The sequence below is a fragment of the Mytilus californianus genome, unplaced genomic scaffold (assembly GCF_021869535.1).
Source record: "Mytilus californianus isolate M0D057914Y unplaced genomic scaffold, xbMytCali1.0.p SCAF_54, whole genome shotgun sequence".
NCBI classification, from domain to species: domain Eukaryota; kingdom Metazoa; phylum Mollusca; class Bivalvia; order Mytilida; family Mytilidae; genus Mytilus; species Mytilus californianus.
In genome coordinates, this window is record NW_026262706.1 from 81,143 (window position 1) to 97,719 (window position 16,577).

Consider the following 16,577-nt stretch of genomic DNA (forward strand, 5'->3'; position numbering starts at 1 on the left):
CTCGTTTCTTATACATCATTGGCTTTCAAATATTCGACTTTGATCGTTCCTGACGGAGGATAATCCAGAAAAGCGCTTCGGATGCTTATAAAGAGTTGTTTTCATTTTTTGGAGCTGAATCTCCTTACCCTTTTGGAGCTCTCAGATCAGTCCCGGTTGTTGGTGTAGTACGTTTTGCTCAGTTTTCGTTGTTGTGTTTTGTAGACTGTCGTTTGTCATGGCGGAGGTAACACGATGTAGTAACTCTAAATAAATTAAATAGGATTATAAATGCGAAACGACCCATAAAAGTCCAAATAACGTAGATTTAAGCAACGCTTAAGCAATATACGGCCTTCAACAATGCGCAAAATTAAACCTGCAGTCACATATAAGAGACCATGATATGACAAAATGTAAAACAACATAAACAAAAACCTACGGCCTGATTTATGACAAAACAATACACGAAAATTAATATGACAGACAGCAACGAACATCAACAACTACATTACATGCTCTTGACTTATATAGAATAAGGGGTTAAACATAGTATTGGGCGTTAAACCTTCCCCAAACAAGGGACAGTGGGTAAACAGCTCAACGTATTAACGAACTGTTAAAATCAGATTGAAATGGCTGATAATTTTCCCTTTTCCCTTTTCAAGTGACAACATTTCATTAATATGCTTTTTTTTTGATTTTATATGTGTAACTGGTATTTATTTAGCAACTGAAGAACATTTATGTGTATATGATCGCCTGATATATAATAATGTACTTACATCCGCTTAATGAAGTTAAGAACTCCGTCTCGTACTCTAGGACTTTTGCATATTTGAAGAGGGGTTTTCCCTGTATTATCTTTGATTGTAGTGTCTGCATCGTTGTCAATTAACAAACAGGCGATTTTCACCCGTTCGCTCTCGTCATTTGGTCGACTCAACATTAATCCTAACAGCTTCACAACAAAAATGTTAAGTATATTAAAATTTACGATCAAGGTATAATTATACCTTTATGCCAATTATGAATGAATTGATAATGTTAAAATATGAAAAAGAATGTCCGCTCATTTTTAACCTCTAAATAAACAGATTACATTTTGCGAATGTGGTTTTACTTTCTCTCTTTACTTCTACAAATTGTGATATTTAATGCTAACAGCTGTATGTTGGTAGAATGCTACGTTTGGCGTCGAAAAATTAAAGATTAAATATGTCCTGTAGCACATAAGAAAGCAGTATTCCCCTCAGTCATTTTTTTGCTTGCTTTTACTTAGGATACGTTGTCAAATGACAGCGTTATTTTTTTTTTTGTGCCAAAGGAATTTTAGGAGTAATCTATGGAAATGATTCCGATGATCAGCAATACAGTTTCCAGTGCTCATGAGCTCCGTATTTTTGGCCTTTCAATTATTTTGATTCGATCGTAACTGTTGAGTCTTAGGAAGACGAACTGCACGTTTGTCCTATCAAATTTCACTCTTGGTATCTTTGTGATTTTGTACACCACGGGGCTGATTTTAGTACTGGTGGAATAACAGTTGTTGGTGCTTGTGTGTTGACATATAACATCACCGATACCATCAATATCGCTATCTGTACTGTATATGGGATGTTAAATTATTCGAACATTCGGCATATATGACCCCTCCCATACTGGGAACTCTTGGTTTTCAATACTAGTATTTGAAGTTTAATAAATGAAAAGTAATACATTGATATAATGTACTAAGCGTCAAAGAAAACAAATAACAGAAACACCAAACTCCCAGGTACATTCAATAAGGAAAAAGTTCATTCAAACTAACAAAAACAAACGTTACACTTGATCAACCAATCATCATCAACAATATCTTTAAAACATTTGCTTTCAAATAAAATTAACAAAAAAAAAGAGATATCTTACACCTGGGAGATTTTGTTGCTCAACACCAAGCGTGACATGTAAAGGTGTATGCCCAGTATTACTCTTTGTATTGACATCGGCATCTGGAAAAAAAAGTCTGATAAGTTTATACGAAAACAGGTTCAAAAGACTATGACATGTATGAGAGGCGGTATATTGTAAGAAGTTAGTCTGATCTGATATCGCGTTGTGAGCGGTTTTTATTTACTACAGCATTGATGGAGATATTTCCCAATAAAATCTGAGATAATTGTGTTTTTATGCTTCGTGCCAATTGTTCATTTGTAACTTGAAAGGAGGAGGGAAATAAAGGGGGCCTTGAAAATTTTTGAAAATGGAAAGGGGGGTTTCCAATTTTTTAATACTTCTAAGGCGGGCATCGAAATTTGTTAACAAGATTTCAGCAATTCTGTATTTTAAACGTGCTAAACTTATCGCAAATTTGATGAATACATTAAATCAGTATCTGATAGACTGTTTATTCAGTAGGGGTGTCTAAGACTTGATTCATTTCTATCTATGTTGTGTCATCATTTCTGGCTTCAACTTTATACTTTTTTGGCTTTCTAACTATTTTGATCTTAGCGTCACTGATGAGTCTTATGTAGACGAAACGCGCGTCTGGCGTATCAAATTATAAGCCTGGTACCTTTGATAACTATATTCAAACTTCATTTCAATATTTGGTTAATGTAAGTTAATACCTTCTTCTGTTTGTTTGTTAGACATAAAGAACGACACTATCAGATATTGGTGGTGTGCTGTCTTAGTGTTTGCAGGTTTTTAAAGCTTTTCTAACTATACTCTCTTTCATGTAATAAAACACTTATAATATTGATAGCTGTTTCCTTATATAATTATTTTTAAAACTTATGATTGAGCAAATATATATTCATATCAATGGTATAAGATAAAATCTGAGAGTCAAGCGTTGCATTTTCAACGTTTTTTCCTAATTTTCCTTTATGACCTGGAGATGCGTAATCAGGGGACCTACAACCAAAGCTTCCCCCTGCAATAAAACAAATGTAACATTTTGGCACGAAAGGACATATCTTTTTTTGCCTCTTTCCACTCGGCTCAATTCTTAATATCCCAAATTCTAAGTTTCATCAAGTTCTTCCAGGAGAGAAATTTTTAGCTGAAGCTAAAATGGAATTGAGGTGTTCAATGAGACCATAACCGGCATATCCAAAAAAATTGTCCTGAATAATAATAATAATAATAATTGTATGCATTTATATTTTATCTTTAAATATGTTTTGATGGGAAGTTGTCATAATTGCACTCATACCAATTATCCCAAGGGTCACTACACGAAAAGGCAGATTTACAACAATTTGGACAGTCATGTAAATGTTTGACAAATATAACTACTTTTCTGCCAGATATATTTGCGGACCTACTAATGTATATGTAAATGTATTATTCCTTTGGCATTATTTAGGACGTCCTCAAAGATATGCTAAAGATAATTGTTTTATTTCCATAGCTTTATTCATATTCCAAAGATATGTAAAGATAGGCCTTAGATTCACATGCACTTTCATGGATAGGAGGTATATGCAAAGTTTAAAATTTGCATAACTGTTTTACAGAGGTGTGGGCAGTTTTGAGAGACCGCGATTTATAAAACATTTACAACCAATGTAAATGATGTCAAATGTTTCTGTTATATTTGCAAACGTTTCTCGATATCGTTCATGCATGTAAAGAAATGTATTTTATTTACTTATACTTTCCAGTATTATAGTTATTTTGATAAATATTGACATTTACAACATATCTTTACAGACGTATGCAAAGTTTTGAGAGACCGCGGTTTATAAAATATTTACAACCAATGTAAATGCTGTGAAATGTTTGTGTTATATTTGCAAACGTTTGTCGATATCGTTCATGTTTGTAAAGAAATGTATTTTATTTACTAATACTTTCCATTATCATAGTTATTTTGATAAATATTGGTATTTGCAACATATCTTTACAGACGTATGCAAAGTTTTGAGAGTCCGCGATTTATAAAACATTTACAGCCAAAGTAAATGCTGTCAAATGTCTGTGTTATATTTGCAAACGTTTGTCGATATAGTTTATGTATGTAAAGACATGTATTTTATTTACCTAATACTTTCCATTATCATAGTTATTTTGATAAATATTGGTATTTGCAACATATCTTTACAGACGTATGCAAAGTTTTGAGAGACCGCGGTTTATAAAACATTTACAACCAAAGTAAATGCTGTCAAATGTTTGTGTTATATTTGCAAACGTTTGTCGATATCGTTTATGTATGTAAAGAAGTGTATTTTTTTTACTAATACTTTCCAGTATTATAGTTATTTTGCTAAATATTGATATTTGCAACATATCTTTACACCGGTATGCAAAGTTTTGAGAGACCGCGGTTTATAAAACATTTACAACCTAAGTAAATGCTGACAAATATTTGCTTATTTTTGCAAACATTTGTCGGATGTATTCATGTACGTAAAGAAATGCATTTTATTTACTTCATAGTTATCATATTAAACATTGATACTGTTAAGTTGTCTTCACAGAGGTACAGCTTTGCGAGACTGCAGTTTATATCTCGCCTGCACAACAAACGTAAATGAGGATCGTGATTAGAGCTAAAAGAAGAAAAAAAAGAAAATAATTTACTCCCAAAAAGTTAGATAAAAAGGGTCTTATATATACAGAATAGAAAATAATCATGACAATGGACATAAAATATAAAAAAAATAGAGAAATATCACCTAAATTATCAAAGAATACAGATATGAAAGACCCCATACAGACCCTAGTGAATGCTGTAAGATTTGTCGATTATTTCGCATTTACGGAAAAAATAAATCCATATATTGTATAGTAATTTTTGCAGCAAAGTTCACGTATTGATGGTTTCAGAGAGGCACACCGAGCGAATATTTGAATTGAAGTAGATATTGTTCTTCCCGATTCAAAACAGAACTGATTGAAGATATAATTAATGGCAGGGTGCTTTTCAAATGTCGGACCGATGATATTTTTTTTCTATTTGAATAAATAAGAAAATCCCCAAAGCTTTACTCCAGAACCATGGAAAGTATTTAAAACAGTAATGGGGATTTTTTTTAAGATCTTGCTTGCAAAACACAAATGCTTTAAAATGTTCATAACTTTCTTTACAACAGAGTTTACAATTCGATATGCTTGTATCAGAACGGAAACTTTAACTGAGACGATGAATTGTAACAGTAAATTGATATTTTTTTTTACATCTTATAGACACATAATAAATGGGTTGATGGATTGATTTGTGTAAACATTCAGTTGCAAATACTACATGAATCTCAGGTGTAGGAAGAAATGCACTATTATAATAACACTGTTCTAAATTGTAAGCAGCTTTACCTTTTGTACTTCAAAATATGAAAACAACGATGTCATTCAGGAATGAAATCTAAACTAGAATAAATAATATCAAATCGATAAACACGGTACGTTTTCTCAACCCAAGCTTAAGTCTATCAATCTTGGTGTGGACTTGGAAAAAAGTTAGTTTAGCTTCTGCTCATTTGTGACCTTTTTTCATTTTAAACAAGAGAATACAAATTAATTATTTCCATAAACCTTGAGCCAAGGCGTGTGTTTTGCATGATCCTATAATTTGAAAATACACGAGTATGCACAAACAAATGTACATGTACATGGTATTTATCAGAATGTTTATGTTTACAATTGAAAATGTATAATAATACAATAAAGAGGGAGCATGAATCAACTATCCCTTAATAGGTGATAAATGTGTCACTTGTATGTAAATGAAGGGATTTTCCTGACTGTGAAAAGATTCATCATTTAGCACTATGGGGTACCTTAAAAGGAAAACCGTATGTGTTAATTACCAAAATCGATCTAATAACGCTAATTGTGTATAATAAAATCCAGATGTTGTAAAGAGATTGATAATATACAAATATACCAATTACGCAAGCCAAGAATATGCCAAATAAAGACATCGGTATCATTCTGTAATTAAACATGCAGTTTGTATTCGTGAAAACATGTTAATACTTTGAAAAACGCAAATAATTTAAAAGTTTGCATGCTAGAAAATTAAAGAAGAAATAAGAACAGTTACTGTAACATTGTATCTAAAAATATGTTTAAATTATATACAGTAAAACTGTTTTTAAACAATTATCTTTTGTATATAAAAACATTCTCGCTTCCCCGCTTCTCATAGCAGATATAATAGATTCGATGCAAAGCAAGTACTTTAATTTTTGAATCAGGTATAACCTCTGTATTTCGTGTTTTAACAAGAATAAAAAATGACCAACATTAATGAAAAAAACTACATCAATTTCAATAATCTTCCTGCTCCTGTATCAGTTTTATTCAAATGATATATGCAAGTATTTAATCAATTCAAAATTTTAATAAAAAATATTGGTGCCCTTTGGTTTCCCGATCTTGACTTTATCCTATTTAAAGGTATAATGATATAAAACAAAATTCCCAGTACATGTATTTGTTCCAATCGAAGGCTCAAATTTTTTAAAAACATTTCTTATCAAGATTAGCATTTCATTTGAAATCAAAATAATGTTGTTGCTGAATGGTGTAAAGTTAATCGTCAATATCAAACTCTACCTCCATTTTGTCATCAGTGACAACATATTAGAATTTGAAAACCTTTGGATGAAAGGTTCATAAGTCATCGCACGAAAACGACTGGAGCAGCCCGCCCGCTCGTCCGCAGTATAACAATAAATCAATAACGGGACGGGAAATCCGGTAATAAAAATAGCAAGTCATTAATAAATGTAAAATAAATCCGGTTTACTGTCAACATCTGACATCCTCATGTTTATGTCGTATACTTGTAAACTGGTGTTTGTCTTGGAGTCGCCTTTTGTTTTTACTCAATTCAATAAGCAGTGTGTCGGCACTGATTTTTGAAACTTGTCAGCAACAAGGTTGATATATACCTGATATATAAGTTTTATAAAAATCTAGCAAGAATTGTACACGTTAGAGAGCTAACAAGACCGGACGGAAGGACAGACGCCCGGTATTTCTATGTCCCCATCAACGCGTCGCACGGGGGACAAAAATCCAACGACATCTTAAAATCATTTTGAATTTAGATTCATATTAATTTGCACTTTGGTCTTCGGGGATGGGTGTATTTGGTGTTTTGAGTTAGACATGATGAACAGGCCTGGTACAGCTGGTAAAAAATGCACCTTTTCACAAAGTGGGGAGACAAAACGACTAACAGACGGTTAGCAAAGGTGCCTTTTTGTGGGGGGCATATTGGTCACATAGGCGTCGGGAAAAGCCCGAGAGTATTCACAGTCTTATAAGGAGTTTTTCTAACAAGTATACAAGTGTTTATGCAAATTAAAAGGGTTGCTATTTCTTTATTTGCATAAATGGAAATGTGGGATATGCACAGCAACCGGCTAATTAACGACAATCAAAACCAAAGACATATAGATAACACGTGACTAATGCAGGATGGACAAGTATTTTTTTACTGCTAATCTGTTACAGTAGTATTAGTAACGATTCGTTGGTCTCTTGAATATGAAAGTTAATAAGTATATTTAGTATAGCAAGTATTTAACATATCAAATTATAACATCACATGTTCACAACAATAGTCAAATTTAAGCTATAACAGCAACATAGTTCAGTCTCCTAGTACGTATTTGTTAGTCTTGAAAAAACTCAAACCATTATGACATAAGGAGATGTGATATGATTGCCAATTAAACAACTTTCCATCAAAGACCAAATGACGTACATGCTAGCTTGCTATATTTGAGATCTCCCAATTACCATCCCACTATGAACTGCTTATACAAAAAGATATTTTGTCACCAAATGATTTATAATAATTTATAAAAAAGAACATCATTATATATGCTAATATAAATTGTGTTCCCTTGGCTAAATGGGATCATATTGTTTTACCAGTATCCTTTCGACAGTCCATCCCGCACTTGGTATACTAGTATAGGTTTATACGGCTGATTTCGTAGGATTATGTACAGTTTTTTTTAGCTTAAACTTTAAATGATGTACTTGGTGTTAGTACATACACTAAAGATTCGCATCTTGTCAATTTTTTTTCTTTTTTTTATGACAGGTTGCTAAATTTGGCATTTTGAAATATATTGCGCCAATTTATTTTTTACCTATATTGAGAATGCATATATATTATCAGGATAATTTTTTCTTTAATAATTTTTCACGAACGACAGAATGTTGAACTTGGTGTATTTGAGTGAAATTTTGAAAGGTTTGTTCGACTAACTACGCACACAACCCACACGTATACATCATACAGAGTATCCTATATTTATATTGTGTATTGTATCAGGATGTTGATTTTCTTTTTAATTTTCACAACTAACAGAATGTTTAACCTTTCTTGACTGCTGCACCAAATGGGGTTTTCAGACACAACAATTCAAATTGCACTTTATCGTCCTGTAAATGCATGAAATATTTGCCACCGGACGTTTCAGCAACCATCAATCAATCAATTCAAATTGTACATCAATATCACTGTTTACCAAATTACGTTATTCTGTAACGTCACACGTTTTCTGTCAAATTCTAAGCGTATCGGTCAACTTTGAAGCAATGTATATTAAAAAACAAGGATGATGACATATGTGTTTCTATATATATATATAAAAAAGAGGATGTGGTATGATTGCCAATGATACAACTCTCCACAAGAGACCAAATGACACTGAAATTTACATCTATAGGTCAATGTACTGCCTTCAACAATGAGCAAAGCCCATACCGCATAAGCAGCTATAAAAGGCCCCGAAATTACATATGTAAAACAATTCAAACGAGAAAACTAACGACCTAATTTATGTACAAAATAATGAACGAAAAACAAATATGTTACATAGCAACAAACTGAGTTACAGGCTACTTGACTCGGGACAGGAACATACAGAATGTGGCGAGGTTAATTTCGTTTAAAGGCGCCATTCCTTCCCCTAACCTGGGACATAAACTGGACCCCTGTTGTGTTCACTTATCGCTACACTAACGGTGCTAAGCTTAAGATGGAATGGCGGACCAGTTTAACCTGGGACAGTGGTGTAACAGTACAACATAAGAATAAACTGTAGAAATCAGTTAAAAAAGGCTTAACCCATCAGATGGATATAAATAGAATACATATAACAAAAACAGAGTGGACGTGGAAGGGTACTTATACTTCCCAACAACCAAAAGACTTTAAGTACAGATCTTAGAGTACTCGCAGTTACTGACAGCTAGTTGAAAGCTAATAACAACTAATACAAAAATAATGCATCTTAGATGCATGGATTCAGTATACAATCCTGGATATTATGTTAGTTTTTAGTTTTTAGATATAAGAAGATGTGGTATGAGTGCCAATGAGACAACCTTTCTCCGTATATAAGAACAAATCCATGTATTGAAAAATAAAAAATAAAGTTAAAACTAGGCATTTTCTCTATGTAAATTTATCGTCAAAATTGACGTTTTCTAATCAAATTTACGAAAAATCAAAAATGGTGACCCTCATTTTTTTATTACATATTCCGATGTAACTCGATTCAAAGTACAAGTGTGCCGAGAATTTTAGAAATCGGGAGATATGCCATTCGGTATCGTGTTATCTTGATATATAAGTACACAGTTTTGGATTATGAAGAAAAATTGCCCACTTGCATGGAACACGAAACTGCATTGAAAATGAAAAAAAATCTGGAGCAAAATCAAACATACAAACCTAGGTTAGAAAAAGACACTACTTTTAAAAAAGAAATGAAAAAAAATTAACATTAAGAGATAAAATCATAATAATTTAGTGCAAATAAAAAAGACGTAGATAACTAGAATGACATCTTCTATGAGGGTGTGGATGGAGTTTACAGAATGGAAAAATGGGCTAAAAAAATAAAGAATAGAAAAGAAAAGGAAAGGCCAAAAATTTAAGAATAGAGAATAGTGGGCTGCTAGAATATAATGAATAGAGAATGATGGGCAAAATTTATATAGAATAGAGAAAAAATGCCGTAAATAATATTAAGAATTGAAGAATACCCACCTCCCTCCTAAATAAGTTTTGGCACAATCTTAGTGCTAAAGATTAATCTCATCTGCTAAGAGTGTATCTAGTATCAAATTTAGAAGGATTGACAGCCTTTAAACTCATGTTGCGCTTGCAACCCTTTGAGTACTCTTTACTCTTCTCGGAACGCTCGGTTTATTTTTATTTGATCTACTTGAATCGTCTTTGAATTCTCATAGCATATGATATGGTCAACATTCTTTTTTTACTGAAAACTTTACAGAAAATTGTAAGAGTGGTCATGCAGGGGCATGAATTATTAAGGTCACGTTTGGTACCCAAAGAACTAAAACTTCAATAGATAAACCTTTAAAATGAAGTTCAACCTGCATAGGTATTACAACATCGTGAACGGGGGAGTTGTATGTAAAATAAAAGATGTCGTATGATAGCCAATGGGACGAATACTTTTATCCGCCAGGGACCTAAGGAATTTATATTAACAGCTTCAACGATAAGCATGATGCGAGATAAAGATTGTAAAATCAGAAATGTGCCTAGATATATATATAGACACAGGGGCTTGTCACCTTTTTTGTTTTATTTTTTTATTGGAAAATATTCTTTAATATTTCAACATATTTCGAGTTTTAAACACTTATCAATGCGATTTAACAATAACGGTAGTTTATGTATGTTGCCCCTCTTTCCTTATTTTCCGTCTGTGTGGAAAGCAAGTACAATGATACATGTTTTAGACTCGACTGTTAAAGGACAAATGATACATGTAATAGTAGTTATTTTAAGACTTTGCGTAAAATATGAATAAGAAAGACGTGCAAGATATTCCATTATTCAAACACGAATCATATACATTTCCGCTTAAACTATATGTCTAGACTTCGTCTTGTTGTACAGGGTACAATTGCCTTATATTTTTTAAAGATAGGTTTTCCATGATACGAGCCCCTATCAACATTAGTGTAATATGTATTTGTCGCTTACAAATCTTCTTGAATTATGTTAAAACAAATTTACTTCGTCACATCAATTTTGTGACTTATATGACCTTCAATCTTGTTTCAATGTTATTTCAATTGAAATGTGTGCAACGTATATGTTAAATGCAATTATTGCAAAAAAAAAAACCCCAAAAAAACCCAAACTTATTTGATCATGATATAAAAAAAAAACGATTCCTGTCAAAGTACATATGAAAGCTGTAAAATTTGAGGATAAAATAGGCGGTAAATGAGATATCGAATGACTGATAGTTCTTATTTTAGTTTTGCGTATTTAAAAACAACACAATCAAATGACAATGGGAGCATTGTTTTAAGACAATTTATAAATCATAAAGAAATGATAATGATTTGTGCCTTATTATATTGATGAATATTGATACTAGCGGTGGTCTTCTATTAATCTTTTCGGACCAGATCTTTCTGTAAAAGGTGATAATTGTCACACTTAACTGCTGATAAACCCCGTTGATCGGAGGAAGGGCGACATCTCGTCGATGGAATAATATTATCTATCGACTTTGTTTGATTTCATTGGTAAATTGTGTGTCAATTATGACACGTGACTCATTGGTTCTTTGTTTGTAATTTTTAACTTTCTTTCTCACACACAAGAAAGTTTTTGCAGAGGACGCTTTTTGAAGCACACGGAGTTCAACATCTCGTGACTGGACTTAACGGATAAGGAAAACAAATTTTACAAATATTCGTCAATAGATTTAACGTTTATATATGTGTGCAAACTAGCCGATTCTTTAAAAAAAAAACATTCTCTCAAGATGTGTTTTGTGTCAAATATTATGTGGCAACTAATCTACCGATGAAGGAATATTTCTAGACTATTTCAGAAACTTGGACTTTTTATAAAAACTTGATAAATCGCTCGATAACCTTCCGAATGCTACCGATTTTAAATTTGATACTGAGGCCGCATATCTAGTATTGTTTAGGCTTAATTTGTATATGTGTATTATTTCTACCAGTAACCAGAGACATATACATATAGTATATATGTCTCTGCAGTAACATATAATACATATTGTAGTATATGTCTCTTTTAAAAAAAATTAAATTCTATGTTTTATAAACAAAGTGAATTATGACTCGTGCAATTCCAGAAGTTTCAAAGAGATACTCAAAGGAAACGATCGTTTTATGCTATGCGAATGAACCATCATAACTTCCCGAGAATAGAAGATTTTGATGGATAAAGAAATTCACGCAGACATCAAACAGAGAAGAGATCAAGAATCGATTTTGTAGACCCGATTTTTTTTTTATTAAAACGAAATTATTAAAATACATGTATAATAAATGGTATTACCAATATGCCAAAACCAATCCCAAAGCAGCTATATTTGTCATATCATAGCTTGACCAGTAAAGCTATGGCAATATTTGTCCATAAAATCTGCACCTTTCAAATATATCAGCAAATTAAAAGCAAATATAACTATTTACCATACATTTCTAGCTGTCTTAAATATCTTTCTTTATAATATCTTGGTATACATATTCAAAGTTACATATGCCCAAAATATTTACACATACATTTCTAGCTGTCTGAAATATCTTTCTTTATCATTTCTTTGCATATGTATTCAAAGTTACATATGCCCAATATATTTACACATGTCATTGATATTATTATTTGACCACATTTCTTAATTAAACAAATTGTCTGCAAATCTATGTATTTACCATACATTTAGGAATATGTTCAAAGGCTTTTGATATGTTCTGATTTGTCATACATTTCAGCCGACTATAAAGACTAACAAACATATTCCTTTACAATACATTTGACAGGTCTCTGCATATTAAAGAAAATGATGCTTTACACCCCTCTATAAAGTTCTCGTTTTGAATTGGTTTACATACCAGGCAAATGTAGATGCACCTTACACTTTATAACCCCTATAAAACTATTTGAATGATGATGCTTTGCTACCTAGACAAAGAAACACATTTGCGGATAAATTTACATCATAGAAAAATACATGACAAAGATTTCCATTTGTAGAGGTATACAAATACATAAGTTTGCGAAAGTTTTGAGATGGTCATAAATATATGCAAATTCTAAACTTTAAAATGGTTTGATTAGGTGTTAATATATTTTATAAACCGCGGTCTCTCATAACCGCCCATAGGAGGGTATAGCACAAGAAATGTTGATATTTACTACATGTAAAGACAAGATAAACTAAATGCAGCGGTTTGTAAATATATGTAAATGTCGGTCTCTGAATACATTTACATAACATTTGCATACCTCTTCAAATCTGGGATTTCGTGTAGTGGGTTGACGTGAATATATATGACTGGTCATCATTTGTCCTTTTTCGATTGGGAGTATTATGATTGTTAAGTTGGTGTGTCCGTTTGGCAATGTGTAAATTCACAGGCATGCCCAATCAGAATGAGGACATTAAATCTGATTCCTCGTATAGTGAGTAGCATGCTCTCCTCTCTACACTGTAAGAACAATTAAAACACCTTTTTGAGGGGGTCCGTTAATGGCCTTTTGGGAGGCTAAATGTATGTCCCTATCCAATATAAAATCATTTTCTAGTGACATTCTAAATTTCAAGTCCTTCATCCTGGTCGACCACCTTTTACAGAACCTTCCTCGATAGTGTCAATTTTTAATTTGTTCATGCCATGAACATTCAAGCAATATGTGCCACTGGAATCAAGCGAACAAGCAATCAGTCGAAGCATTCATATCATATCAAATTTTCCAGATGTATGCACTGTTTAGTTAAAGAGAGAGAAAGAGACAAATAAAAAAGAGAGAAGATAGCAAGGGGTCAATAGAAAAGCATGCCCAATATTAACTCACAGCACCATGTTCAAAAATAAAAGCGACGATTGGACAAACAACATAAAACTAACCATACGAAAACCGGGCATGAAGTCAAGTTATCCGGATAAGCTTTGCATCATATCATTTTCAGTTGCATATTAAAAAAAGTTATTTAAGAAAGTATTAGGTCGACAGAGGTTTGGTGATGTTCTAATCTCGTAAATCGATTTAGAAGAGACCAATCAATGTTTCACAAAAAATGACGGAATCACATTATCTCCAAAAGGAGAGAGACCGGATGTATCACCATGGTAATCGTCTACTGCTATGCATGCATCACCCGCCATGCGAATTAAAACTTAATCAGCAATATGACACAATAGGCTGACGTACAGATCATACGACTATACGGGTATCTAAAAAGATCACTTTCTTTTCAATTTTTCAATCTCTTGCATGAATTAAGAATAATATAATTCGTGTTATACTATTAAGCGAAACAAGAAAGTAAAACACCGTTCAACAGGAGAATACCCATTTCTTTCCTTAAAGACTCGTGGGAACAACGATTTCCATAGTGAAACATTTAAGTACCGAACAAAAAAATCACATCAACATCAGTAGAGAAAGAGCCTTAATTCCCGCGTCAGTCAAGGAATAGGGTACAGATATCAACCAAATGTAAAAGTCCTTTTAAGGTATATTCGATAATGTATTTGTCAGTGCAGACCATAAGAGCGCACTTACCGTTTTCGATTAGCAGCTCAGCCATTTCAAAATATGTTTCATGACATGCAACGTGAAGAGGAGTTAATCCTTCATCATTCTTCAGATTAATGTCTGTGTCACCCTTGAAGAATATAAAAATGCTTTGTACAAATGATACACATTTACTACAGAACCACTAGAAAACATCCGCGATATTGATCGTGGTTCCTTGATGGAATTAAAATACATACGCCTTATTTTTAGCCTATATTTTTAGTATTCGTATAGCCATCTGATAAAGTAATGTTGATTATAAGGTGCACAGTTGTCTCTGCTTTTAAAATCTTTCTGTTTGATCCTGTCCTGGTTTTCTTAATACAACCGTTAACTACATGTGACATATTCTATTGGTATTGGTATCGGATTCGACCCGGAACTTGTTACTTATTGGTAATATTAGTTATGTGGAAGACAAAAAGGCCTGGAATGGTGTGATTTTTAATCAACACCATATGTTAGTTATATATAAGTTTAATTCTTGGATGCGTTGTGTTTACGTTATGTTAGATAATATATCGTACTGCATTATTCAAGTAGCATAGATAATGACAGTAACTACAACAGAAACATCTATTTTCTATTATTATGCTTCACGTTAAAATACAAGATTTTGATTGGCTAATACAAGGGAGACAATTTACTCTCTCCCTTGGCTCAGCGGAAGACAATTTCTTGAATATCACCCTCTCGTGTAGACCAATCAAAAATCAATATTGAATTGACTTTACATCGACAAATAAAAGACAATCCTCATGTTCTACGTTTTGACCTCAGAACGTTTTCATTGACTGTCAAAATTAAAAATCATTTTGCTTCACTTTTGTTGTTTTTCTAATAACTGTGACGTTGTTATGTACTTTAAATTAAAATTTTTACAGTAAAATACAATAGTGATAGAACATTCAGTATAATAAATTAAATAACACATAGTTGAGAGGGTGATAGAGAGGTTGGTACCCCTCGAAAAAACATTGTCAACCCCGGCTTTGCCTCACTTAACAATGCTCTCTCGGGGTAACAATCTGCTCTATCAATGTCTCATCTATGTGTTATTTATATATAACTAGTAATCTCCGTCATTGATCCTTAGTATAAGCTTTTGAAAAACATAACCTTGGTTAAAAGTTTTTCTGCAACATCTTGATGATCATTGATTGCAGCAACATGCAGGGCCAAAAATTCATCTTTTTTCGTTGTTTTAGACAGCTCTTGGGATTTTTCTAGCAGTTTTTCTGTCGCACTTCAAGATAGAATTTTGTAAAAAACAGGTAATCTACTTAATTTCTTTTTTGCAGTTGTTTTTAGTACAAAAAGGGTAAATAAGACCCCCTTTCTGACATAATCAGCTGATATGTTTATATGTATGTTGACTTTATTAAAATTGAGAATTGAAATGGGGAATGTGTCAAAGAGACAACAACCCGACCAAACAGCAGAAAACAGTCGACGGCCACCAATTGGTCTTCAACACAGCGAGAAAATCCCGCACCCGGAGGCGGGCTTCAGCTGGCCTCTAAACAATATGTGTACTAGTTCAATGAAAATGAACGTCACACTAAACTCCAAAACATATAAATGAGCTAAAATTAAAAAAACATACAAGACTTAGAAAGGCCAGAGGCTCCTGACTTGGGACAGGCGCAAAAATGCGGCGGAGTTATACATGTTTTGTGAGATGTCAACCCTCCCCCTATACCTCTAGCTATGTAGAATAAAACAAACACAGAGTAATACGCACAGTAAAACTCAGTTCAAAAGAAGTCCGAGTCCGATGTCAGAATAGGTAACTTAAGAAACTGAGCAAAATAACAATGATACATAAATTAACAAGGGACTACAGCAGTTACTGACATGCCAGCTCCAGACCTCGATTAAACTGATTGAAAGATTATGTCTTCATCATATGAAAATCAAGCACAATCCCTCCCGTTAGAGGTTTAGTATCATACCATCATAAAATATATGAGAAGAACATAACCCGTATCATGCCAACAACTGATTTTAGAATAAATGTGTT

The 16,577-nt window shown here is 32.8% G+C and overlaps 1 long non-coding RNA gene across 1 annotated transcript; it reads right to left on the reverse strand.

The window, feature by feature from the left end:
* Positions 1 to 806: 806 nt before the first annotated feature.
* On the reverse strand, positions 807 to 14,627 carry LOC127703893 (uncharacterized). Its single transcript, XR_007983110.1, has 3 exons — positions 14,540 to 14,627; positions 1,891 to 1,973; positions 807 to 940 (listed from the first exon to the last, which is right to left on the reverse strand). It is a non-coding gene; the product is annotated as an uncharacterized LOC127703893 (long non-coding RNA).
* Positions 14,628 to 16,577: the final 1,950 nt, after the last annotated feature.